Below are 26,827 nucleotides of genomic sequence, written 5' to 3'. Positions count from 1 at the left end.
CTCCCTCTCACACTAGCATACTATCACGTGTTGGACTAACTCCACACAAAATTAAAGCAAACTCAACTTAATATGCTGCCTTCCTTAAATACGAATTGTTCCCTGTTATTATGATACACATCGCATAAAATTAAAACAATAAGTGTAGGATCTTAAAATCTTTAGTGGAATTCAATGGGAAACTTTGACAACAAAACCGTCGAAGGGTAGTTTGCAATTCATCTCCTTTTCCAATCTACTCTTTAGCTTTACATTTAAGACTACTAACCTATATTGGGTGGTTATCAATTCTCCTGGAATAACCTTATCTTGTATGCTACTAACTCCAAACCTTATCTTGTATGCTTCTATCTCATTTCTTGCAAGGATAAATCTATTTGATTATTGTAATAGTGTACTAAATATTGTAAAATATTTTTTATTAAATGTTACAGGGTGGCAGGTATTTATTGCGTTTTTATGAGCATCATTCTTTCCGGTGACAAATAGAATAGTTGTCTTCGATTTTAACTATCCTCTACATTCGGCTCCACGTGTCACTCTTATGCAACCACTTAGCATAGCATATTTTACCCTTATGCACTGCTACCCGCTTCTATTAAGGCTGAGCTTAATAGAAACAAGAGACTTGGAGCAACAATTAGAATAAAATATTATTTAATCGTGAAAATGCCAAACCTTATTGCAATAATATCTCCGATCTATTTTACCTCTACGACCTTATCTTTAAGTCATTATATAATAATAATTCCCACTATGTTCCTATTTTTATCTATCCCACGGTACTATAATTTATAACATGTCTTACCTATCTCTCTAGCCTTTTGCCAAGTCCAATTAATTTCTTGATGGCACGCATATCAACTCTCCTTCTTTTTAAGGTATCCACTAATTTCATTGACTTTCTTGTCAAAGTTCGTATATTTCAGCTATCTGCCCGAATCCATCTCTCTTAGACTAGCTTTTTAACCCTCATCGGTCCATCATGCGGAACTCTTTTTGCACAATAACGTGCAAAACTCCTTACCTTCTTTAAAAGAAAAAAGTTACCTCATTGTTTGATATGTGGCAATCTCATACCTACTATTAATTGATTATTTGGCCTAATTGAAATAACCCAGGATAGGTTATATATATTAGTAGATTTTTACCGATTCGTATATATTTTATTAAAAAATTAAAGATCCAATTCTCCCGTTAAAGCAGATAACAAGCGTCCTATTTTGTATCTATAGAAAATAATCCCGAATATTTACCAATGCCAAAAGCTCCATAATTTTGCTAAAAGCTTCACAACTGGACCTTTTTCAAAGTTACTACATTAGAAATAGGAGTATCATTCATGATAAGCAAGTAACTCCTTTTTTCTTCGTTCAATTTTCTTTCAATTTGATCCGCTTTCCCTTTTGAGCCCCTCGGAAATGTTAACTGAATTCAAAAAATATTTTTTCATTATTTTTTGGTACATTAACGAAGTGCTCAGATCAATTCTTCGCTGCAGTCGTTTCAATCCACCCCCTCGGCCGTTACTAGTGGATTTAGTGGTAAACCCAATCTATGACTATTCAACGGGAAATGGTGAAGTACGTGAATCGACTTTTTTGAACCCCTCGAGAATATTTAATTAATGGCAAAAGATAGCTTGTAACGATGGCAAAATAGGTGCCAGTTATTGAGATCTGTCAGTAAAGATGTAACTTAAATCATTCCCTAATCTATGGTTCTAAAGGATTAGTCTAATATAATTATAAATAGAGGATAAACAATAGTAATTAACTTAGCCCATAGCTCAGAACAGTTGCGAAGCTTAAATTACAGTTGTCCTTTTTCATTAAACTCTAATCTTTTCTTTACATCTAATTCCATAATGGATTCTCTTTCTTCCATTAGCTGTCTTGTCTTTAGTCTTCTTCATCGGCAACACAGGCTGTAAGAGAGACGAATTATCAGACAACTAAGACTCGTCGAGTAGAAATATAATCACAAATGCAAACAACATAACATTAATCTGCAAATGGTAAATAATTGTTTTTTTAAGATGGACACAAACAGAAACAAAGAATGACTACTATAATAGGCAGAAAACAAGTAACTGATTACAATTCAGGATACATCTTAGCTCATATAAATCGAGTAATAGTTATAAATGTTTACAGAATAAAGTAAACGTTCAGAAAATTTCATAATAGCCTGCCTGCCATCGTTCTCTGAAGTTCGGGAAACCAGACACTTCCTCTGATAAAATCGTACATCTTGATTCTTGAACAAGATAATTAGGTTTTCTAGCACCAGATGCTAGTATAATAAAAGCTAAAAGCAGGGATTCCATCCAATTAAGAGGAAATTATCTCTATCAGCCAACAGCTAGAGAGGAACAATCTCTAGTAGAAACTCTGAAAAGCTAAATGGTGCAAAGGTTAAATCCAAAGGCTTAGGATTCATTTCAGCTGTTTCAGGAAATGATCTCGTAATTGAGTTGGAAAACTTATCTGACATAGCCCATATCACAAAATTGAGGTGCCTTTGCATTAATAATTTTTAACTAATAGTAAAACATATATACATTCTGGTAGAAGATAACAGACAAACCAGAAAGAACAGTGCGCGCGCGCACACACACCAGTGCCATTATTAAGATTGCAAAAGGGGCTAAATCCTTAAAGTCAAGCTCCAAATAGACAGCATGACACATAATAAAAGAGAAATATATTAACAAAACACGAAACAAGTATACTTTCTATATACTGGATAGTGAACTTGGATTGTCACCTTATGTTTGTACACTTTAAGAACGTTCAAAATTGCTTTGCTGCTAAAACTTAAATGTAATTACTTTTAGCAAGCGTGATTGTAAGGTAAACGAGAAAATTGCTCAAGAAAAGCCCAGAGAAGACACTGAATTTCGCAGTAGCTTCCTTCAATAATTTCCCCTCCCACTATCATTAGCAACAACAACAACAACATACCCAGTAATATCTTATACCGTGGGTTCTGGGGAGGGTAGTATGTACGCAGATCTTACTCCTACCTTGTGAGGATAGAGAGGCTGTTTCCAATAGACCCTCGGCTCAGGAAAGCATAAGCACCACATTAATGAAAATATAGACAAGAAGGGACAGTACCAAAAAGCCATATAAAAGCAGAATGAAAACAACAAGATAGCAAGGTGATCAACAATGAAAGAAAATAACGGTTAGTCATAAAAACCTATTACCAACAGAAAGCGAAACTGCGCGCCAATAATACTGTTATGAACACTCTAAACTACCTACTCTACTACCCTAATCCTCGACCTTCATATCTTCCTATCAAGGGTCATGTCCTCGGTCAGCTAAAGTTGCGTCATGTCTTGCCTAATCACCTCTCCCCACCTCTTTTTTGGCTTACCTCTACCTCTCCGTAGGCCCTCCAATGTCAACCACTCACACCTCCTTACCGGGGCGTCTGTGCTTCTCCTCCTCACATGACCAAACCACCTAACCCGCACTTCCCACATCTTGTCCTCAATAGGGGCCAGACCCATCTTGTCGCGAATAACCTCATTTTTTATCCTATCTAACCTGATGTGCCCTAACATCCATCTCAACATCCTTATCTCTGCTACCTTCATCTTCTGGACATGAGCAATCTTGACTAGCCAACACTCAGCCTCATACAACATCGTTGGCCTGACCACCACTCTGTAGAACTTACCTTTAAGTTTCAGTGGCACCTTCTTGTCACATAAAACACCGGAAGCGAGTCTCCATTTCATCCATCCCGCCCCAATACGATGTGTGACATCTTCATCAATCTCCCGATCCCCCTAAATAATAGACCCAAGGTACTTAAAACTTCCCCTCCTAGGGATTCCCACTATCATTAGCAACTGCCTCTAATGTTGGATATCCATTAATCCTGCCATCTCATCCACTCTCCACCTCTTCTAAACATCTCATTACCACATTTCTCTCTTCTCATATTCTTCCTGGACCTAATTTGACCCACTTGCACAGTTCACCTGTGGTCCACACCACTCCCTTATCACATGAACCACCCAAAAGCCTACTACAAAAACTAGTGATGTTCTCGTCAGACCTGGCACACTCTAGTCATCATTGGAAAATCCCAGATGTAAAGGCCTACTACCCATGAAAACACAAATTACCAATAGAACTAGACCTGTAACCTCATATCTGCATATCTTCCTCCTTCAAACACCTCTCTTTTTTAAAAAGTGAACTTGCTATTCTATGCACGTATCTGCACTCTCCTTTCACAGATTCATTACATCATCAATTATCAGTGTCACCAAAACAAGTGCAAATCTATCAATTAGTTCCTGCCTCACACTATATCACTTACGATCTCAAGTCAACCAGCAAGTGCCCCATTATAGAGCACAACCAAGAATCATGTCCACACCATATTAAAGTATCTGAAAATATGAAGTTGGAATACAAACCCTATCACCTTAACACCATGATCATTGCTGGAGCTCCACTATGTGTGTGCTATAAGTTTTAGCAAAAACTACTATGATTCGTGCCTTCTTAAAAAATGTCCATCCATGTAAAATTTATTTATTCTAATTTGACAAATTGCAGTATTCAATTCTATTGTGTTTCTTGCTCAACGTGTATTAAGAACTTTGGTTTTCCGGGAAAGAACTTACTATTGTAGCTCTATGGTTTCAGCTCAATGAGAAATGAGCTTATAAAATATGAGACCTGTGACCTTAGTTAGACAGTGCATGGTGGTAATTCATCTACTTCAACATGCTGTTGAAAGGTCAGACAATGGGATTCAACAGCAGCTTTTCATATCAAGAATTATCATTTGTCATGCAAAAGCTGCAGCTTTTGCAACTTTAAAGTCACTATGCATAGCTATATGATCATAACTTACAGAAAAAACACAATACTATAAAAATATGAACAATTAATACTGATTTTCTGATTACATGAGTATTAATTTATACGATGCGGAGCCAGGATTCAAAGTTTATGAGTTCAGAACTTGCCTCCGAATACATAGCTCGTCTTAGTTACCGTGTTTGCAATTAAAAAGTTATACATATTTAATGGATTTCCTAATACAAATGTATGATATAAGCAAAAGCTAATGGATTTACCGAACCCGTAGCTAATGCTCTAGCTCCACCCTTGTTATAAGTGGCACTCATGCCATATAGAGCAAATCTCAAGTTAAAGCAATGTCTAGAAGCATGAGTGCACCCTATTCTTTGGCAACCAACTACATGTAAATGCAAACGAATATACATGATTTGTTTTTCTTTTGTGCATGTATTACCAAGCGTATGACTAACACTTGTAAAGGTGGAGCAGCAGAAAATTATACATGGCAGATTTCTAGTCCAGACTGTCCTCTTCCCTTGGATAAAGGAGGTATTTTACCACATCACAACTGAAAGCTTATATTTTTGAAGCAAGTGAGGCCCTTGTAAAGTGTGCAAAACCAGTAAATGTATGCTTAACACTGAAAGCGGAGAAGATTTATAGATTTCAACTACAGTAAGCTGAGAAAACGAAGGATGGCCATAACCTTTGATAACCAATACTAGTATCTTTTGACAAAGTTGAGTAGGATTTACTTTTCCAGGTATTTTAGGAGCTCTATTGCACAAAATTGACTGGGCTATACTTCCCTGGTTTTTAAGTACATGCTCCTCAATCGGAAATTTTGAAGTAGCATTTTAATCACTTCACTCGCTTGCAGCATCCACATGCTCCCAGACTAGGCAAGATTTGTAGCTGCTTTAGAGGAACCAGCACATTTAACTAAGAGCAAGTAATCTTCCATGAACATGCTTGTCAGAACCTCAAAGTATAATGATGCAATGAGGCTGGAAAGGGAAACTATTTGGGAAATAAGGCGGAGAGAAGTGGTGTGGGAATGACCTCTTGCCATTTCATTGCACAAGCTCCCTTAGTAAGTGCCTTCTCAAAAAGAAAAAGGTTTATCCCTTAAATCTAGCTTTTGCTTTTTATCTGTTTAATTGTTGTTGGTCTAATATACAAGCTCAATCTATGAGCAATTTCATGCCTGATTTAGTTTACCAGCACATCCAGTAACTCCTCAAATCACATCTTTTGCTTTCTCATCATGGGCTGACCTTGCTCACAGGTAGTATAGCTAGTAATGAGTAATTCAAAAATGTTAAAAAGGCATCTCTATTTAGCCCTGAACTGAATCCCTAATAGAGAAATTGTCAACTAAACTCAACTTGGGAAGTGAATACGGTGAAATAGAAAACGTCAATGGAAGACAGTTTCAACAAAAAGTAAAGAATTCAATTTCTAACTAAAAGAAAGCAAAAACCCCCATATAAATCACCAAAAATAAAATCTATGAAATTCACGGAAAAACCCAGAAGCAAGAAGTACCTCCACAGCAGAAACAGCAGTAGCAACAAGAAAGGATCATGAGTAAGTCCCTACAAATCACAACTAATTTCCCTCCTCCTCCACCGCTGGTACTAGAACTGCTTGGTTCATCATCCAGAAGCTTCTGATCATTATTTCCACAGTTCTGGGACTTGTTACGTTTCTTCTGACTATCCATTCTGTGAAGGTTCCATTCTAGATTCTTCAAGTAACCCAATTTGAATGAGTCCCTTAATCTCATTGATGGCCATAGATGCATCTCTCTCACTTTGGTGTGAACACTTTCTAAGGATCAAAAAAATGATTTTCTTCAATGGAATACTATTTTCAGTATAATAATAAGGTTGGGTGTAGATTGTGTGTACAAATATTAAATCACTACGTGTTACATGTGATTTGGTATGTATATAATACTCATCTCTTATTGCCTTCCCGGAGCCCACCATTTTACTTGCCTAACTTATCTTTTGAAAAACTTTTAAATTTGAAAACTAAAAAGTAAGAGGTGAAAAGCAAAAGGTATGCTAATAATTATAGGCGTAAGGATCACAACAAAATACAGACCTCAAATTCAAAACTTTATTTATAGGTGGAAGAAGTGGGGAAGTCGGGAAATTCAATTGGGGTGTTTAAATTTTGAATATTTTTTGTCAGTGAGCTATGCCAGCGTGTTCAAAGTCTATTTTTAATCTAACAACAAGTAATATTTTTCGGTGAAGGGTGGTTAATTGACCAATCTTGGGCCAACATAGCTTCGCCCATGGGTGAAAGAATTATACCCATTACGATTACACATAAAACTCATATGAAATTTATTTGGCCATTAATGAAATGCTCATAAAATATGATTCTTGCTAGTTTATTTTAGATATTTCTGCTGTGTCCAAAAAATAATCTTTAAACTTGTGTTCATTAGATGGGGTCAAGCAAATTGAAATTTGGGGGGTACTTCTTTTGGCTTTAAATGACAATACCTATTGCAATTCTAAACTAATTGAGGTTTAACAATGCTTATTTCATTTCAATACCGGTAGAACACTCTTCTTTAGGCAGCTTCAGTTGATTTTGGATAAAAGTTTGAGAGCGATAGTAATGCAAAAATTTGTCAGTTTGTATTGAATTCATTTCAGACGAATATTAATTTCTTACGTTCGTGAAAGACACGAGAGTTGTGTAAACATAAAATTCAAACTAATGGAGTATTAAAAAATCTGAGCTCTTTGATCAATATTTTATTATCGAAAAGGCAATAGTATTTCGAAATGGTACTAACAGTGTATTATACAACCAAAACAACATCATGAAATGATCACATGAGAGTAAAAATCATTTATTGAAGATCGAAACGTTCAGATGTATAACAGATTTTTCACAGATTGAAAATGGAAGGCATAGTAAGGTGATCATAAAAATTGAAGGAATTTGTACCTCTGAAGTCTGAACTTTGCAATGGATGATGAAGATGCAAAGAGCGAAATAATGAATTTGTAATCAACGTAATTTACAACTCGATCTGCGTCGACAGGGTTTTGTTTATCTTTTTCTCCCCACGTAAAGTGATTTTGCTCTCCTTTTCTTTCATTTCCGAACGCTATTTATTTAGATTTGTGACACTTGTCCTCACTAAATATTAAAGTCTCAGATTTATTAACTAAACAATAGTCTTAACGATGGTTAACAAGGTAATTATACCTATTATTACAGGGAAAAAATACTTTATGACTTATGTAGTAAATATTTATCTCCAAAAATATTACTGGACTACTAAAGTATTTCCCTGAAAAATACAAAAAAAATTTGGCTATTGACAAGTACATACAATAACAATAACAAATTCAGTGCAATCACATATTGGATTTGAGGAGAATAGTGCGTATATAGACTTTAATCCCTATATCGAGAAGATTGAGAGTGTTGGATTTAAGCTTATAAATTATAATAGCTTAAAATAGAGTGAATAGGAAATGGAGGAGAAAATGAAAATTTTAAATTTTCCTATTTGACAAAGGGACATTGTCCTATATTGGAGGAGGAAAAGAGTTTTGATGGGTATATATACAATTGCACTTCTTCTAACTCTTCAAAAGTTGAGAAGAAGCCAAGCCTCGCGCCGTCGTCGTCGTTCGGCTCGGCTTCGATCAATTGATTGTTTGATATTTTGGATCAAATTTATTTGTTAATACTAAAATTAATGTAATATTATAATCAGAAAAGGGACAAATATATCCTTTTACTATCGAAAATTATTTTAAACTTACCCTTCATTATATTATTTGGCCATTTCAGATCCTACCGTGATACTATGAATCCCATTTATCCTTATTTTTATGGAGGTCCACGTGACAGCTCCTCATTAAATGACTCACCCCTAATTTAATTTACATGGTTCATAACTCAAACTACTCATAACCCCGATGTTATAACTATTCTCCTTTCTCTTTTTGTTTTTGCTACCCTCTTAAGGTGGCCGTCATTGCCGCTCGACCCCTTCCGGCCCGACGCAGCCACCAGTTGCTGCTACTCCAATCTGGCCACCTCCCTCACCACACACACCTCGGCCTCTTTACTCTCACTTGGTCTCCCAACTTGCAGATCTGTTCACATTTATTTTCTTCTCAACGGCTCTGATGAAGTTGTTGACTGTAATAATACTATAAATTTTCTCCTCATCTATCCTCCACCAGTACACCTTCTTTTCACCTCCACATATAGACCTTTATTTTCTAGATGAAACAGGGGGTCCAAAGATGTTAATAGCAAAGGAAATAACAAAAAGTTCACATTTTTTGGGATCTTTCCAAAGCTAAAGCAAACTTCATTGGGAAGATCCAAGGTTGTATTTTAGCATGGACAACGAAAGGTATTGCAGATTAAGTACTTGAAATGAAAAATCAAAGGCAACAAGAGGATTGAAGTTGATGGGTTTCATGGGATCTATATAACTGGTTGTTTGATGATTACGAAAATGGCTATACTGTGTTGATGTTCAAATTAAAGAAATCAAGTTATGACGCTCTTGCAAGAGATCTCTTTGCCTGAACAAATGCTGCAAGCTGCGATGATCCGTATAAACCTCACATGACACCCCATACAGATAATGCCTCCATATCTTAAGAGCATGAACAATCACGGCTAACTCCAAATCATGCATAGGGTAATTCTTCTCATGAATCTTTAGCTGACGTGAAGCATATGCAATAACTCGCCCATCCTGGATCAATACACAATCCAAGCCAACGCGTGAAGCGTCGCACTATATACATCCTCGAACCGGAAGGCAACACCAGAACTAGTGTTGTGGTCAAAGCTGTCTTGAGCTTCTGAAAGCTCGTCTCACAATCATCAGACTAGCGAAATGGAGCACCCTTCTAGGTCAATCTAGTCAAAGGTGCTGCAATGGATGAAAACCCCTGCACAAACCGGCGATAATAACCTGTTAACCCCAGGAAACTCCTGATCTCAATCACCAAAGTGGGACGAGGCAAACCCTGAACTGCCTCAATCTTCTTGGGATCCACATTAATACCCTCGCCTGATACAACATGACCCAAGAATGCCACAGACTCTAGCCAAAACTCACACTTGGAGAACTTAGCATACAACTTCTGTTCTCGCAATGTCTGAAGCACTACTCTCAAATATTGCTCGTGCTCCCCTAGACTACGTGAGTAAATCAAGATGTTATCAATGAAGAAAATAACAAAGGAATCAATATAAGGTATGAACATCCGGTTCATCAAATCCATAAACATCATCGGAGCATTAGTCAAGCTGAAGGACATCACCAGAAACTTATAATGGCCATACCTAGTATGGAAAGCAGTCTTCGGAACATCTGAGTCCCGAAACTTCAGCTGATGGCACCCTGACCTCAAGTTGATCTTAGAGAACACCCTAGCATCCTGCAACTGGTCAAATAAATCATTGATACGCGACAATGGGTACTTGTTCTTGATGGTAACTTTGTTCAACTGACGGTAATCAATGCACATCCGCACAGTTCCATCTTTCTTCTTCACAAATAACACTGGTACACCCCAAGGTGATACACTTAGTCTGACAAACCCCTTTGCTAACAACTCCTCCATCTGTTCCTTCAACTCCTTCAACTCTTTTGGAGCCATACAGTACGATGGGATAGATATAGGTTGGGTACCTGGAGCCAAATCAACACAGAAATCAATATCGCGATCTAGTGGCATGCCTGGAAGGTCAGAAGGAAACACATCAGCAAACTCCCGAACTATTGGCACTGAATCAATCATCGGAGACTCTGTAGTGATATCCCAAGCATAGGCTAGATAAGCCAAACAACCCTTCTTGACCATATGTCGAGCCTTCAGAAAAGAGATAACCCGGCTAGCTGTACTAACAGAGGAACCCTTCCACTCTAATCTCGGCAACTAACCCTTCCACTCTAATCTCGGCAACTCTGGTATGGCTAAAATGACATTCTTGGAATGACAATCAAGGATGGCGTGACATGGGGATAACCAGTCCATGCCCAGAATGACCTCAAAATCGTCCATATCAAGTAACAGAAGGTCTGCTCTAGTCTCATAACCACAGAATGTGACCACATAGAACCGATAGATCCGATCCACAACCACAAAATCGCCCATAGGAGTGGACACATAAACAGGAGTACCCAAGGAATCACGAGGAATATCCAGGAAGTGAGCAAACAGAGATGATACATATGAATAGGTAGACCCTGGATCAAATAATACCAAAGCATCCCTACTGCAGACAACAATAGTACATATGATCACGACATCTAATGCCACTACATCTGGTCTGGCCGGAAAATAATAGAATCTAGCTAGAGCGTTGGCTGGCTGGCCTCCACCTGGCTGAACAATAACTGGCTAACCTCCCCCTACCTGGCCTCCACCTCTAGGATGACCCCTACCCGCTTGTCCCCCACCTCTGGGCGGTTGGACGGCTGGTGCTGCAATCATGGGTTGATAACCTTACCGTATTGCCTTGCCCTGAAGTCTGGGATAGGTCTTCTTCGTGTGACCCAGATCTCCACACTCGTAACAACCTCTTGGTACCATAGACTGCTGCCCCGATGTCTGATCCTATAGCCTAAATACCCACTAGAAGGACCCTGAATGGCTGGTAGGCGGTACGAACTCTCTAGCATGACATTGTAATAGGCACTGGAAGGACCCTGATGAGCTGGTGGGCGATAAGAACTCTCTAACATAGCACTAAAATAGGGTCATACTGGAGCACCCTAAGGAGGTGGGGGTGTTGGATACGTGGGCCTTGCTAGGCTGACCCCTCCCAAACTAACCTCTACCCCTAGCCGGGGCACCTCTAAACTCTCTAGAGAATTGAGTCCTCTTGTCCTGCTACATCTGCTCTCTACCTCTCTAGCGATAACCCTCAATCCTCCGAGCAATCTCCACCACTAGCTGATAATCGATACCCATCTCAACCTCTCGGGCCACGGTAGCCGGAATACCGAGGTGCAACCCTGCAACAAATCTCTGCACTCTCTCTGCGTCTGTAAAAAGTATCATGAGTGCATGGCGAGACAACTCAAAGAATCTCGCCTCATAGTCTGTCACTAACATCTGACCCTGCTCGAGCTGCTCGAACTAACCTCGCAACTCTTCCCTCTACATGTCCAATAGAAGTTGTGTAAACTGGTCCCAAGTCATGGGAGGAGAACTCACTGGTCTGCTAAGAAGATAAGACTGCCACCATCTAAGGGCACTGCCCTCTAGCTGGCAAGTCGTAAAATCCACCTTGTGGGACTCCAATATCCTAATGTTATGCAGTCTGTCCCTCCACCGATCAATGAAGTCATGGGGGTCCTCACGCCGCTCACCCCGAAGATAGGAGGGTGTAGCCTATCCCATCTGTGCAATAGCTTCTACAGATTGCCATCTGCAGCTTGTCTAGGCTCAGGTGCAGCTGCAGCAATTGGCTGGGCCCCGCCCACTGGTAGTTACCAGGAGTCTGATATACTGCAGCTGCGCACCCAGGAGACTGAGCAGAAGGGGTCTGTGCTCCCCCTTCTGCCTGAGATATGGCTGGGTCTGCTGGAAATAAACCAGCCTGAGTCATAGTGACGATGAACCGCAACATACGGCCTATGACCTCCTGGAAGCCCGGTGTTGTCATGAAATCTACCGGGGCTAGCTCTGCGGCAGGAACCTCGCCCTGCTCCTCAATGATGGGATCCTCTACTGTATTTGCTAGTGGGGCTACCGGGGCAGCTCCGGGATGCCTTCGCCCCTAGCTTGGGCCAGTGCCCTCCTCCTAGCTCAGGCCGGTGCCCTCCCCCGGCCTCTGCCTCGGCCTCCAACAATGGGGGGAGAAACTCCTCCCAGGTCTGGAATGTTCACTGTATGCGTCCTCACCATCTATGAGAGAATAGAAGAAGGAAACTTAGTATACCTTCAACTGCACGATAGGAGATGAATAAAGAGTAGTTTCCTAACACTCATAGCCTCTCGAAGATAAGTACGGACATCTCTGCACCGATCCGCAAGACTCTACTAGGCATGCCCATAACTTGTGAGACCTATGTGAATCTAGTGCTCTGATACCATGTTGTCACGACCCAATTCCATTATAGGCCGTGATGGCGCCCAACACCACCGTTAGGCAAGTCAACACTAATCAAACTTGTGATTTCCCGTTCAAATGAATTACTAAGTGGATACAATTTTACATTTGTTAAAGGATTTAGAAATTTACCAATGTGACAAAAATTAAACGGAAGAAACGAGTACAAGCCATAGTCATGTAACAATACCAAAATCATAAGTCTACTAGTATGTGTGTCAAAACCTAGTGTCACAAGTATGTGGACAATCTAGTAGAATATACAAAAGAGTATAAAAAGACAGAAAAATAAATATAAATAAGACTCCAGCTGCTGCAGAACGGCTCAGGAGGCACTCACCGTGAAATCTCGAAATGGGTATCCAAGATGCGCACCGGACTGGTGACCAGATGCACCCACCTCAAATCTTGTACAATTAAGTACAGAAGTGTAGCGTAAGTACATAAAAAATATGTACCCAGTAAGTATCTAGTCTTACCTCGAAGAAGTAGTAACGAGGGGTCGACTCCGATACTTACTAAGGGCCAACAATATAATAATACAAAATTCTAATTAAGCATGGTATATAGAGATAACAAGAAAACTCAGAACAAGAAATAACTGAACAATTCTTTCATCATATTCAAAAAAACCAAAGCACCTTCTTCATTTAATACATATGATCACACAACAATGAGCTTATACCAATTGTAAAAGGACTTCCACTTCTAATAACACATACAAATCCACCGAGGACGTTCGGCCCGATCCAACATAAATATAAATTGTGCACTACCGAGGGTCGAACAGCGTGAACCATAGATGCATCTATTACCCCGCTCACGAATCATACATGTGACACGGTCAAATATAAATTTATCAAATAATTCATAATCCTTTCCTGGTTCTTTCCCAAAAAAAGACAATTCAACTTAAAGATTTTAAATCCTTAAAATTTCTCAACTTAGTTTCATATGATACAAATAACAAATATAATCAAATAACGGTGTCCACAAAGCATGGTGTAAACCTAAAACTACCTGGACATAAACAAGAATAGTAACTACATACGGACTATCATCACTTCTTGCGTATGTAGCCCCCACAAACAATCCCACATTTTAATTAAGTTCACCTATGGGGTAAATTCCCTCTTACAAGGTTAGAAAAAGAGACTTACCTCATCTCAAAGCCTGCTTCCCACTTCATGAATGCGCTCAAACCTCCAAATTTGATGCCAAGCGACTCGAAACTCACAAAGCTAGGTCAAGATCCTTTCCATAGGAGCTCTCAAATCGCCCAAGAGTGGAGGAATATGTGATAAAAATGGCCCTAACCCGTAATAAATGAGGCTCACTACCTCCAGCGATTTCCGCACATGCGGTCATAGGGCAGCACGTGCGCCCTCGCTTCTGTGTACAAAGGGTACCCTTCTGCAAAAATTCCTGGGCCGGTTGTGGCCGGTTCTGCAGGCGTTTTACCGCTTCTGCGGAGGAGGGGCCGCACCTGCGGAATTTGGGCTGCCCTCCCTTGGCCGTATATGCAAGACTTGGCCCGCACCTGCGAGCTCGCACTTGCAGCTGGCCAACCGCAGGTGCGGTTTTGACGGATCTGGGGAGCTTCAGCTCCCAAAAATGGTCTGAGACTCGTCTGATCGACTCTCGGGGCCCCCAGGGCCCCGCTCGAACATACCCACAAGTATAGAATCATAAAACGGACTCGCTCGAACTCTTGGAACGCCCGAAACAACATTAAAACTAAGAATCGCACCCCAAAACCAATTGAATCAAACTTAAGAACTTCAAGTTCTTTAATTCACTTCCAATGCGCCGAAACGTAATTAAACTACTCGAAATGACACCAAATTTTGTGTGTAAGTCTTAAATGACATTATGGAATTATTCTCGATCTCATATTTCCATTTAGACCTTGATAATACCAAAACCCGCTCCAAACCAAATTTAAAGAACTTCTAAAACTTTCAAGAACCAACTTTCACTATTAGGCGCCAAAATGCTCCCGGGTCATTCAAAACCCGATCCGAGCATACACCCAAGTTTGAAATCATCATACGAACCTATTGGAACCGTCAATTCCCGATTCTGCGGCCGTTTACTCAAAATATTCACCAAAGTCAAACTTGGCCTTTTAAGCCAACCTTAAGGAAACAAGTGTTCCAATTTCAATCTAAACTTTCCCAAATCCCGAACCAACCATCCCCGTAAGTCATAAATCAGTAAAAGAAAGTACGAGAAGTCTTATTTAGAGGAATGAGTTTCTAGAAAGCAAAACGACCGATCGGGTCGTTACGTTCTCCACCTCTTAAACAAATGTTCGTCGTCGAACGAGTTTAGATTCATACCTGAAGTGCTAAATAAGTATGGATATCAGCTCCGCATGTCCTCCTCGGACTCCCAGGTCACCTCCTCGACTAGTTGGCCCCTCCACTGGACCTTTACTGCTGAAATATTCTTGGATCTCAATTGCGATCCTGCCTAGCAACAATGGTAACTGGCTCTTTCTCATAGCCCAAGCTTTCATCCAACTGAATAGTGCTGAAGTTTAACACATGTGACAAGTCGGCATGATACCTCTGGAGCATAGATACGTGAAAAACCATATGAACCCTTGATAGGCTGGGAGGTAAAGCAAGCTCATAATCAACCTCCCCAACTCGCCTCAACACCTCAAATGGGCCTATAAACCTGGGGCTCAGCATGCCCTTCTTCCCGAATCTCATAATACCCTTCATCGGCGAGAATTTCAAGAGAACCTTCTTGCATACCATAAATGATAGTGTTGAATCCCATTTTCTAAGGCATCTGATCCGCGTAAATTAGTACCATAAATGATAGTGTTGAATCCCATTGCCTACCCCTTCTTCTCGCCTTCTGATCCGCGTAACTCTTCTATCTGGATTGTGTTGTGCAAAGTCGCTCCTGAATCAACTTTACCTTTTCTAAGGCATCTTTTACCAAATTAGTACCATATAATTTAGCCTCGCTGGGATCAAACCACCCTATAGGAGAACGACATCGCCGACCATACAAAGCCTCAAATGGAGCCATCTCAATGTTGGACTTATAGTTGTTGTTGTAAGCAAACTCGACCAAAGGTAAGAATGTTGATACCCAATTTTTCTTTCATATATTTCAAAATGCATATATACTTTCAAAATAGTGCATGGGCATCAACCAATATTTTTTCATAATATTTCCGTAATTTTAAAAGGATTTTATTATCCTAATAATTACTAATTACATCACAAACGGTTTTATGATAATTTTATTGCTTAATTTTATTATTTTATATTTATACTAAGCTTTAATTATTTTACGAATAGCCACATGCACATGTTAGGGTTATAATTGCAATAACTTTGCAATAATGACCCATGTGTGCATAATTACCTTATTTTACAAGAAAATAACCTTTTATATTTTTATAATATTAAGTAATTATTTTAAATTATTTTCATGCATAAAAATCATTTTTATCATTTAATTAACTATTTTTACAAATTATTTTATCAATTAATTGGGTATTTAACAAATAGCCTCTTTAATTTTTGTTTAATTTCGGACCTTAGCCCCCAGCCCAATTAAAATCATAGCCCAATACCCTGACCGAATTTTTATACCTGCCCAACCCCTCAGATCAAATCCTGGTCGTTGATCTCAAAAGATCAACGGTCCAGGATTATTTTCCTTTTTTAATTACCCATAATCCCCCCCAAAACCCTACTCATTTTCCAATTTCGCCGCCCCTTGAATCCCTCATCCTCTCTTCGCTCTCAATCTCCCCTCTCTTCACTCTCAAACCCTAGCCCGTCATCACCTGAACCCCTTCGATCTATGGGGTTTCTCTTCGATCTTGGGCCTTATCTGGCCTCCTATCTCTACTAGTTATATGATTTCTATGATGTTTGATGTGAATCTCAAGAGACTCGAACCAAATCTGGTTCAAAGCTCTCCAGTCTCGATTATTTCGTCTATGTTCACTCCGATACTTGTGAGTATGAGTATCTTCGTGTTTTTTTTAGGTTTCAAATCTCTGGTTCAAACCAGATTTGATTCGCTTCTATCCTTTTTTATGAACCTAGCTATTTTCTGGTGTCGCACCTCCTTTTTACCGCGCCCGCGGGGCGCGTGGGGAGTTTTCTCCAATTGAAGGACAGTCGAAACGGGATTTATTTAATTATTTCAGAGTCGCCACCTGGGAATTTTAAGGCGTCCCAAGTCACCGGTTTTAATCCCTGAATCGAGGAGAATATGACTCTGTTTATTATTCTGCGAACCAGAAATCCTGAGTAAGGAATTCTGTTAATCCGGAAGAAGGTGTTAGGCATTTCCGAATTCCGTGGTTCTAGCACGGTCGCTCAACTGTTTTTATTATTGGCTTAATTATCTTGATTTTACTAAATACGTTTTTATTGCATGATTTTACTGCCGCTTTTATTTATTGTTTACAATTATATAAACGAATTACGCGTACGTATATTCGTATTATATACCTTTTATAATTACAGGGGATCGTGTCACGCATACGTGTACACAATAAAATTGACCATATTATATTTTTTGTTAAAACTCATATGTTCAAAATTTAAAATAAAATTAAGAACATCGTCACCCTTGTATTTAAACAATGAATTGCACATCTCGGGCTATATGAAATTATTTTGATATCCTCGGAGAAATCCCTTTTATTAAAATGTTCACTCGAAGTTGCGCAAACGCATAATTCGAATTGCTTTTAAAAATATAATCAGGTTACGCGAACGTATTCCTAATTACGCCAAATATTCTTAATGGTATTATGGATTTTCCAAGAATTGTTTATTATATCTACACATTTATATGAAAATCCTGAGAAACACATTTAAGGGATGCCTTTAAATTCTTTTAAAAGAATTCACAACTTATTAAATGTTGCCCGTTGATTGTAATTTCCGCGTATCAATTATATTCATCCAGATTATTCAAATTCAAATTCAAAGAATAAAAATATGATTAATACTATTTTTAGCAAATACAACATATGTATATATATACCAAAGAATGAATTGCATATGAAACTAACAAAAATGATTTATGAAGGGAAGAAGTATTTTTGAACAATTTTTATTTATTTTTATTTAGTGCAAATTCTATTTCTAATTACCATTGATATAAAGTGTTGCAATTTGTGCTTGTACATCTCATCTTATTCTCATGTACTTGCTTTTAATCTAATAGGCCTAATTATTTTGTTAATTCTGTTTACGATGGTAGCTAGGCATCAAGTTGATAAGAAAGGAATTAATATACAAACCTGATTCGATAAAATTGTCTTACATGCAACCCAACTGTACGTTGAAAACATTCATAACATTCTAACATCGTAACGAGTTATACTAAATCACTTTTCACTAATGGTTATACATGCATCTGTTATCTTATACATGAAAAACACCACCAACACCATTTTAACCTTATTTAACAATAGAGGTTACTCGTGCAGTTTTCTTGATATTTCTACATTACTCTTTATAACACCAAAAATAATGGCCAATCCTCATGCCACGTTCCATACCTTGACAACTTAATTATATCTTCCCTTAATGAAAATTTAGAAATTAACATTATTACAACATTTATACCAACTTCAAGAAATGACATTTAACATACAGTCATCCCGTCAACATATACTACTTATTTAATTATGAAACAAAGCTGAACTTTTAACTAAAGAGCTCAAATGAATAGAAAATAGTATTACAATTCAAACTTTATTTATTGTCATGTTGAAACCCTTCACAACATAGGTTTTAAAAGATATGTACCTGGCAATGAAGGAAGAAGGAGTTAAAATTTCAGCAGTAGCAGTAGTAACAAATTCAGCAGAATAGCAGTATACAGCAAGTCTGAACAAGACCCATTAACCCAGATGAACAGTGACAGAAACTTGAGAGAAAGATTTCAGATTCAAACTGAACAATATCCACAAAACCAACAACGGACAGATTCTAGAAGAATAACATTTTTTCAGATTTCAGTTTCTTCCTCTTTCGGATTCCTATTTCTGATTTTTCTGTTTTTGTTGTTGTATCTGTGTCAGATTGTGTGTGTGTGTGTGAATGTTCTCTTTTGGTTTCTTTTCTGTTTCTTCTTCCTCTTCAGATTTTCATTTCTGATTTTCTGCTTGATTCTCTTTCTTTTTATCTCACTCTAGGTGTATTTTTTCTTAAAATCTCTCTCAAAATCTGATCTAAATCTCCTTAAATCTCTCTGAAAACTGATCTCTAAAATCTCTGTCTAAAAACTGATTTCTCTCTCCAAATTCCCTCTTAAAATCTGATCCCTTTTCAAATTTCCAGTCCCTGTACTTATACAGGTCTGTCCTATTTCCTTTTAGTGCTTCTTGGATCCCCTTCTTCTTTTAAAATCAGAAAGTTCCATTAAAAACTGCTTTTGAATACTTTAAATGATCTTATCCTGATTTTAAGCAGCCCCATTATCCCTTGTTCCCCATTATTATCTTAAACTATAGCCACTAACATTTCATTATAATACACTAGCACTAACACACTGTTTTTACTGTTTCATTCCCAGAAATGCCCCTGACCTACTGTTTTTTACTGTCTTTATACGAAAAAATCAGAACAGATTCTACAATCTGTTCTCACAGCTATAACCAATCCTATGATTTGAGACAAGTATATCACATTTATTCACAAGAATTGAATTTAAACAGAGGATTCTCAATTGAATACTGAACCTGAATAAAACACACTAACATTACACAGAACATGCAGGATTATTTCAACTGAAATTCAAAACTGAACTAAAAAGCAAACAAATACAGGAGCATTGTCAATATACTGACAATGCCCTGAAACTCAATGCTCAGAAATCAACATATACACAACATTCATTTTGACAGACTCATTGAAATGTAAACAAGGGTGATTTAACTAACGAGTATTAATTTAAACTGATTATCTACAACAATTGTCAACAAACAGTCTATAGAAGCAGATTATTTCAATCAGTATTATCATAAACGAGAATTCATAATATAACTAATCGACGAATTTAATCGAGTCGATTACACACATTGTGAACAAACATAACCAACAGAAACAATTCATTTATTTGATCAGACATACGGGTATGAGACAAAAATGACAGAATTAATCAAACAAAAATATGAAAATTAACAGGTTATTAAAACAAACAAAAATACACGTAGAATACACAAAAGAAATAGAAAAATACCTCTGAACCTTCAAATTTATTCAGACTAGAACTCTACTTGGATTCGGATTTTGTTTGAAATCAAACAGACCTTAGTCGAAGTATTTTCCACTGAAAATACTTCGACTAAGGTCGATTAAACCTCAATCTTCTATTTAATTTGGGCAGAATCCAAAAGTCTGGTATTTCTAGGTTTCCTGAAGGTTCGATTCGGGGCTTAACCATTTCTGGTTAGATTCGAGGGGAACCAATGATGACACAAGGGTGAGGGAAACCTAGGGGTGACTTGGTGTTAGTTTAGAACAGATCTGGGTGAGTTCTTGTTTGGCTCGAATCTTCAAATGAAGATTCGAGAAGCTCTAAGGTGATTCGAGCCAAACAAACACCGGATCCATAACGAGGCATGCTAGGGGGTGCTATGGTGTTAACTAGGGGTTGTTTGGTTTAGATTTGAGTTTGGCTCGAATCTTCAAATGAAGATTCGAGAACCTTCAGGAAGATTCGAGCCAAGCGGCTAACATATTCGGATAGAGGGTGTTCAGGGGGTTCTGGGGTGTTAAGGTGGTGACCGGCGGCGTTGATGCCACCGGGTTTCAGGCGGTGGGGAATAAGGGCGGCTAGGGTTAGGGGTTTGGTTTCGGAAGGGATGATGAAGAGTAGAGAGGAGGGGGGGTGTTCAGTTAGGGGTCGGGGTAGGGGTTTGGGACTTATATAGGGGTGGGGTGGATTGATCTCATCCGTTGGATCAATTAAGATGCACAGTTGAGATCAATCCACTTAACCAAACGTTGTCGTTTGGTTGAAATTCGGGGTCAGGCTGGATCGGGTCAAAGGGTCAGGTTACGGGTTACGGGTAAGGGGGTTGAGATCTCTGCCGTTGGATTGATTCAATCCAACGGTCCTTGATGAAGCGTGACCAAACGCTGTCGTTTTGGCTTGTGTAAATTGGACCGGACAGGTTTGTTTGGACTGGGCTGAGGGACAATTGTTTTATTTGGGCCTGGATTTCAATCCAGGTCCGATTATTTTATACTTGAAGCCTATTTTCTATTTCTCAATTTTATTCTTAATTAATAAAATCCTAATCAAAATTATAAAAACAAAATTATCATTACAAAAATACTAATTACCTTTTAATAGCCATTAACACATAGATAAAACATTAATTACACAGTGAAATATTTGAAATAGAACCAGTGCATATTTTTGTGATTTTATTTTGAATCAATTATTAAATGCATAATTAAATCCTAGATATGCATGAAACATATATTTTTATTTTAATTTTAATTTTATTATGACAAAGTAAACAATTACGGACATAACACACCACGCAAATTCAAAAATTGCACACTAAAAGAAATTTATTTTATTTTTGATTTATTTTGGAGTAGTTTTTTGTGAGGCAAAAATCACGTGCTCACAGCTGCCCCTCTTTGTGCGGAAACTCGAAGAGTTTTCGTGCAAAGATAAAGTGAGCGGATACGAGCGATTTTTGCCCGTTCAAATACTCCGTGGGAAGCATTTTTTGAAAGATTTGACCGAACCTCTGCTTCAAAGGTTTCCTACATATCCTTGGCTATAAAGGAATCAGGTCAATGTAGTTCGGGAAGTTTTGGGTAGCTGGGACTACCGTGGGACTGTGATGTTACTGCTGCTTCGTGCTGTTTTTACTGCTTGCTGACCTCCTTATTACACCTTACTTCAAAGGTAATACAAAAAGCTAAACTAGACTATGGTACATGAATTATAAAATCTTATCTAGATCATGCCCTTGCGTTTCTTGTTGTCTTGATATCTTGGTGACTCTTGGGCATTTGGCTTATTCCGTATTCCTTTTCATTGTGTCCCGTATTTTCTTTATCTGTTTGGGATTCTTGTTGTTTCCTGCTGGGGACTTTGTTGGACTCCTTTGCTTTATTGACTCTAAATGTGCTCCTTTCTCATATGAGCGGGTTTTTGATTTCAACACTTCAATTGTATTCCCTTGTTCTCCAGGTGGGTGTCTGACTTCTTCTTTTCTCTGTCCTCATTCTCCAGGTGGACGCCTGACTTCTTCAATTCTTTGTCCTTATTCTCCAGGTGGACGCCTGATTTCTTCAATTCTTTGTCCTCATTCTCCAGGTGGACGCCTGATTTCTTCTTTAATTCTTTTCATCCTCATTCTCCAGGTGGACGCCTGATTTCTTCTTAACTTCTTCATCCTTATTCTCCAGGTGGACGCTGATTTCTTCAATTCTTATCCTCATTCTCCATGTGGACGCCTGATTCCTTCAATTCTTTGTCCTCATTCTCCAGGTGGACACCTAATTTCTTTAATTCTTTGTCCTCATTCTCCAGGTGGACGCCTGACTTCTTTAATTCTCATCCTCATTCTTCAGGTGGACGCCTGACTTCTTTAATTCTCATCCTCATTCTCCAGGTGGACGCCTGATTCCTTCAATTCTTTGTCCTCATTCTCCAGGTGGACGCCTGATTTCTTTAATTCTCATCCTCATTCTCTAGGTGGACGCCTGACTTTTTTAATTCTCATCCTCATTCTCCAGGTGGACGCCTGACTTCTTCAATTCTCATTCTCATTCTCCAGGTGGACGCCTGACTTCTTTAATTCTTCATCCTCGTTCTCCAGGTGGACGCTTGATTTCTTCAATTCTCATCCTCATTCTCCAGGTGGACGCCTGATTTCTTCAATTCTTCGTCCTCATTCTCCAGGTGGACGCATGACTTTTTTTTTAATCCTTCATCCTCATTCTCCAGGTGGACGCCTGATTTCTTCAATTCTTCATCCTCATTCTCCAGGTGGACGCCTGATTTCTTCTTTTCTCATCCTCATTCTCCAGGTGGACGCCTGATTTCTTTAATTCTCATCCTCATTCTCCAGGTGGACGCCTGACTTCTTCAATTCTTTATCCTCATTCTCCAGGTGGACGCCTGATTTCTTTAATTCTCATCCTCATTCTCCAGGTGGACGCCTGATTTCTTTTTAATTCCTTTATCCTCATTCTCCAGGTGGACGCCTGACTTCTTCAACTCTTTGTCCTCATTCTCCATGTGGACGCCTGATTTCTTTTTAATCCTTCATCCTCATTCTCCAGGTGGACGCCTGATTTCTTCAATTCTTCATCCTCATTCTCCAGGTGGACGCCTGATTTCTTCTTTTCTCATCCTCATTCTCCAGGTGGACGCCTGATTTCTTTAATTCTCATCCTCATTCTCCAGGTGGACGCCTGACTTCTTTCAATTCTTCATCCTCATTCTCCAGGTGGACGCCTGATTTCTTCTTTTCTCATCCTCATTCTCCAGGTGGACGCCTGATTTCTTTAATTCTCATCATCATTCTCCAGGTGGACGCCTGACTTCTTCAATTCTTTATCCTCATTCTCCAGGTGGACGCCTGATTTATTTAATTCTCATCCTCATTCTCCAGGTGGACGCCTGATTTCTTTTTAATTCCTTTATCCTCATTCTCCAGGTGGACGCCTGACTTCTTCAACTCTTCGTCCTCATTCTCCAGGTGGACGCCTGATTTCTTCTTTAATTCTTTTCATCCTCATTCTCCAGGTGGACGCCTGACTTCTTCAACTCTTTGTCCTCATTCTCCTGGTGGACGCCTGACACAAATGTTGTTTTTGCCCCTGTTTTAAATCAAAGAAAACTTCGTTAGTTTAAAGCAGGGTGGTTAACTGGGATATTCTTGCCGATGGTGGGGCTTCTCTTCGTCTCTTTTTATTGCCTTGGAATGGTTGAAACGACTGTTTTGTCTTTGTAATTGATCCTTGACTATAGGATCACCAACTGTTATTTTTACTTCGACCCCTTTTGATCGTAATCATATGTCTCTTCTGACATTGCTGATCAACCTTTGATTTCACTTTTCTTCCTCCCATATCTTATTATTTTTATCTCCCGCCTTTTATGGTCGTATGTTGCATCATGTAATCTTGAATCTTGGTAGTATACCTTGACATTCCTTCTTATTTGTTTGGAATAAAACTTATCTCAAAGCTTTAGAAAAGTAAGATTATTAGTGACGAAACACGCTGATTTCGACAATTATAGAATGAAAAGAAAAATCCAAGTTTGGATGACTGTTGGAGAAAGAATAAAAACTTATCTGATTGGAGTTACTGGCACCAATGATCAGGGTATGCATTTCGGATTAATCAACCCAGTCTTTTAATCAATCTCCTTTCAATTGTCTCATTTTTGTTTTTGCCAAAATTTCCATAACCAACTTCATTTTTTCATTTTACAGACATGTTTGACTTGCAATATCTCAAAGAGTTTTCACCGACAAACTTTCCTCGTTTGTTCATTTCTTACTTCCTTTTCGTCTTATGGTGCCTGCGAAGGTTTTCACCAATAAGACTCTCTCATTTTACTTTCTCTCAACTTCTGTCATCTTATGGTGCCCGTGTGGGTTTTCACCTATAAGACTCTCTCATTTTTACTTTCTTTTCTTGTTTGTACCAGAGTGTTATGAACCATCTTCATTTGTTTGACTCAGCATTTTTCTAAGATTGGTCGAAAGGTCTTTTTGGTATGTGGTGGGAAATGGAAAGGTATCAAAAACTAAACAGTTTTGGTATGGGTTTAAAATTACAACTCTTGGAATCTTTTCTTATTTCCAATACAACTCCTGCCCCAGTTTTCTTGATTGGGGTCTCTTGATGTTTCTTTTGGGCACATTATGCATATTGTGCACCCTATGACCAAGCCGTGAGGCGCCTACGTATCCTTCTTTGAGGAATCAGGTCAAACGTAGTTCACCAGATAATAGCGACTTTTTTTTTTCATTTCATATTTGATTTTCATTGATTCCAAGAGAGGGTAAGAAAGAAACAAATATGGCTCGAAGGGGAAGCAAATGGTATAGTGTTTGGATAGTAGAATAAATTGCCTTTGTCATTCCAATCTTCGAAATAATGCTAAATACAAACATTTAAAAAAAATTATGCATAATATCTCTTTACCGCGTCAGTATTGATCGCCATGTCTATGCATTTGCCTTCAATGTCTGTTAAGCATAGTGCACCATTTGATAATACTCTGGTCACAATGAATGGTCCTTGCCAATTCGGGGCAAATTTGCCTTTTGCCTCAACCTGATGTGGAAGAATACGTTTCAGCACATGTTGGCCCACTTCGAACTTCCGTGGACGTACTTTTTTGTTGTATGCTCTTGCTATTCTTCTTTGATATAATTGACCATGACATACTGCGGCCAATCATTTTTCATCAATCAAGTTTAACTGTTCCAGACGGGTTTTGACCCACTCATCATCATCAATCTTTGCTTCGGCGATAATCCGAAGGGAAGGAATCTCAACTTCTGCAGGAATTACTGCTTCAGTGCCATATACCAACAAATAAGGAGTTGCTCCTACTGAAGTGCGAACAGTAGTGCGGTATCCCAATAATGCAAATGGTAATTTTTCATGCCATTGTCTTGAACCTTCTACCATTTTCCGAAGTATCTTCTTTATGTTTTTGTTGGCTGCCTCGACTGCTCCATTCGCCTTGGGCCGATATGGGGTAGAGTTGCGATGTGTAATCTTAAACTGTTGACATACTTCCTTCATTAAGTTGCTGTTAAGATTAGCACCGTTATCTGTGATGATCACCTTTGGGATTCCGAATCGACATATGATATTTGAGTGGACAAAATCGACCACAGCTTTCTTGGTCACCGATTTGAATGTCTTGGCCTCAACCCATTTGGTAAAATAATCAATGGCTACCAGAATGAACCTGTGCCCATTGGATGCTGCCGGCTCAATTGGTCCAATCACATCCATGCCCCAGGCAACGAAGGGCCATGGTGCCGACATTGTGTGCAACTCGGATGGTGGAGAATGAATCAAATCTCCGTGTATCTGGCATTGATGACACTTGCGCACAAAACTGATACAATCTCGCTCCATGGTAAGCCAATAGTAACCAGCTCGGAGGATTTTCTTTGCCAACACATATCCACTCATGTGGGGTCCGCAAACTCCAGAATGTACTTCAGACATGACAGCTGTAGCTTGTCTGGCATCTATGCATCTTAATAATCCAAGATCTGGTGTTCTTTTATACAAAACTCCTCCGCTTAAGAAGAATCCATTTGCCAATCGCCTAATGGTCCTCTTTTGATCTCCTGTGGCTTGTGCGGGATATATCCCCATCCTGATATACTCCTTGATGTCGTGGAACCATGGTTCACCATCAAATTCTTCTTCAACCATATTGCAATAAGCGTGCTGATCGTGGACTCGAATATGTAGTGGATCCACATAAGCTTTGTTCTGGATGGTGCAACATTGATGCCAAAGTAGCCAATGCATCGGCAACCTCATTATGAATCCTTGGAATATGCCGGAATTCCACTGATTGAAACCGCTGACAAAGATCATGTAGACATTGTCGGTATGGTATGAGCTTTAAGTCTCGGGTTTCCCATTCTCCTTGAATTTGATGTACCAGAAGATCCGAATCTCCCATGACTAAGATTTCTTGGATACCCATGTCTGCGGCTAGCCTTAAACCCATAATACAAGCTTCATATTCAGCCATATTATTGGTGCAATAAAATCGCAGTTGAGCCGTAACAGGATAGTGATGCCCTGTTTCAGAGATGATTACAGCTCCTATTC

General features: G+C 38.9%; 1 non-coding gene across 1 annotated transcript; it reads right to left on the bottom strand.

The window, feature by feature from the left end:
• Nucleotides 1-6,529: 6,529 nt before the first annotated feature.
• LOC104228380 (uncharacterized) lies at nt 6,530-7,943 on the bottom strand. Its single transcript, XR_011407650.1, has 2 exons — nt 7,815-7,943; nt 6,530-6,671 (listed from the first exon to the last, which is right to left on the bottom strand). It is a non-coding gene; the product is annotated as an uncharacterized protein (transcript).
• Between the last annotated feature and the right edge of the window lie 18,884 nt (nt 7,944-26,827).

Source organism: Nicotiana sylvestris, chromosome 5 (assembly GCF_000393655.2).
Source record: "Nicotiana sylvestris chromosome 5, ASM39365v2, whole genome shotgun sequence".
Classification (NCBI taxonomy): domain Eukaryota; kingdom Viridiplantae; phylum Streptophyta; class Magnoliopsida; order Solanales; family Solanaceae; genus Nicotiana; species Nicotiana sylvestris.
This window is presented reverse-complemented; position numbering and strand designations above follow the sequence as displayed.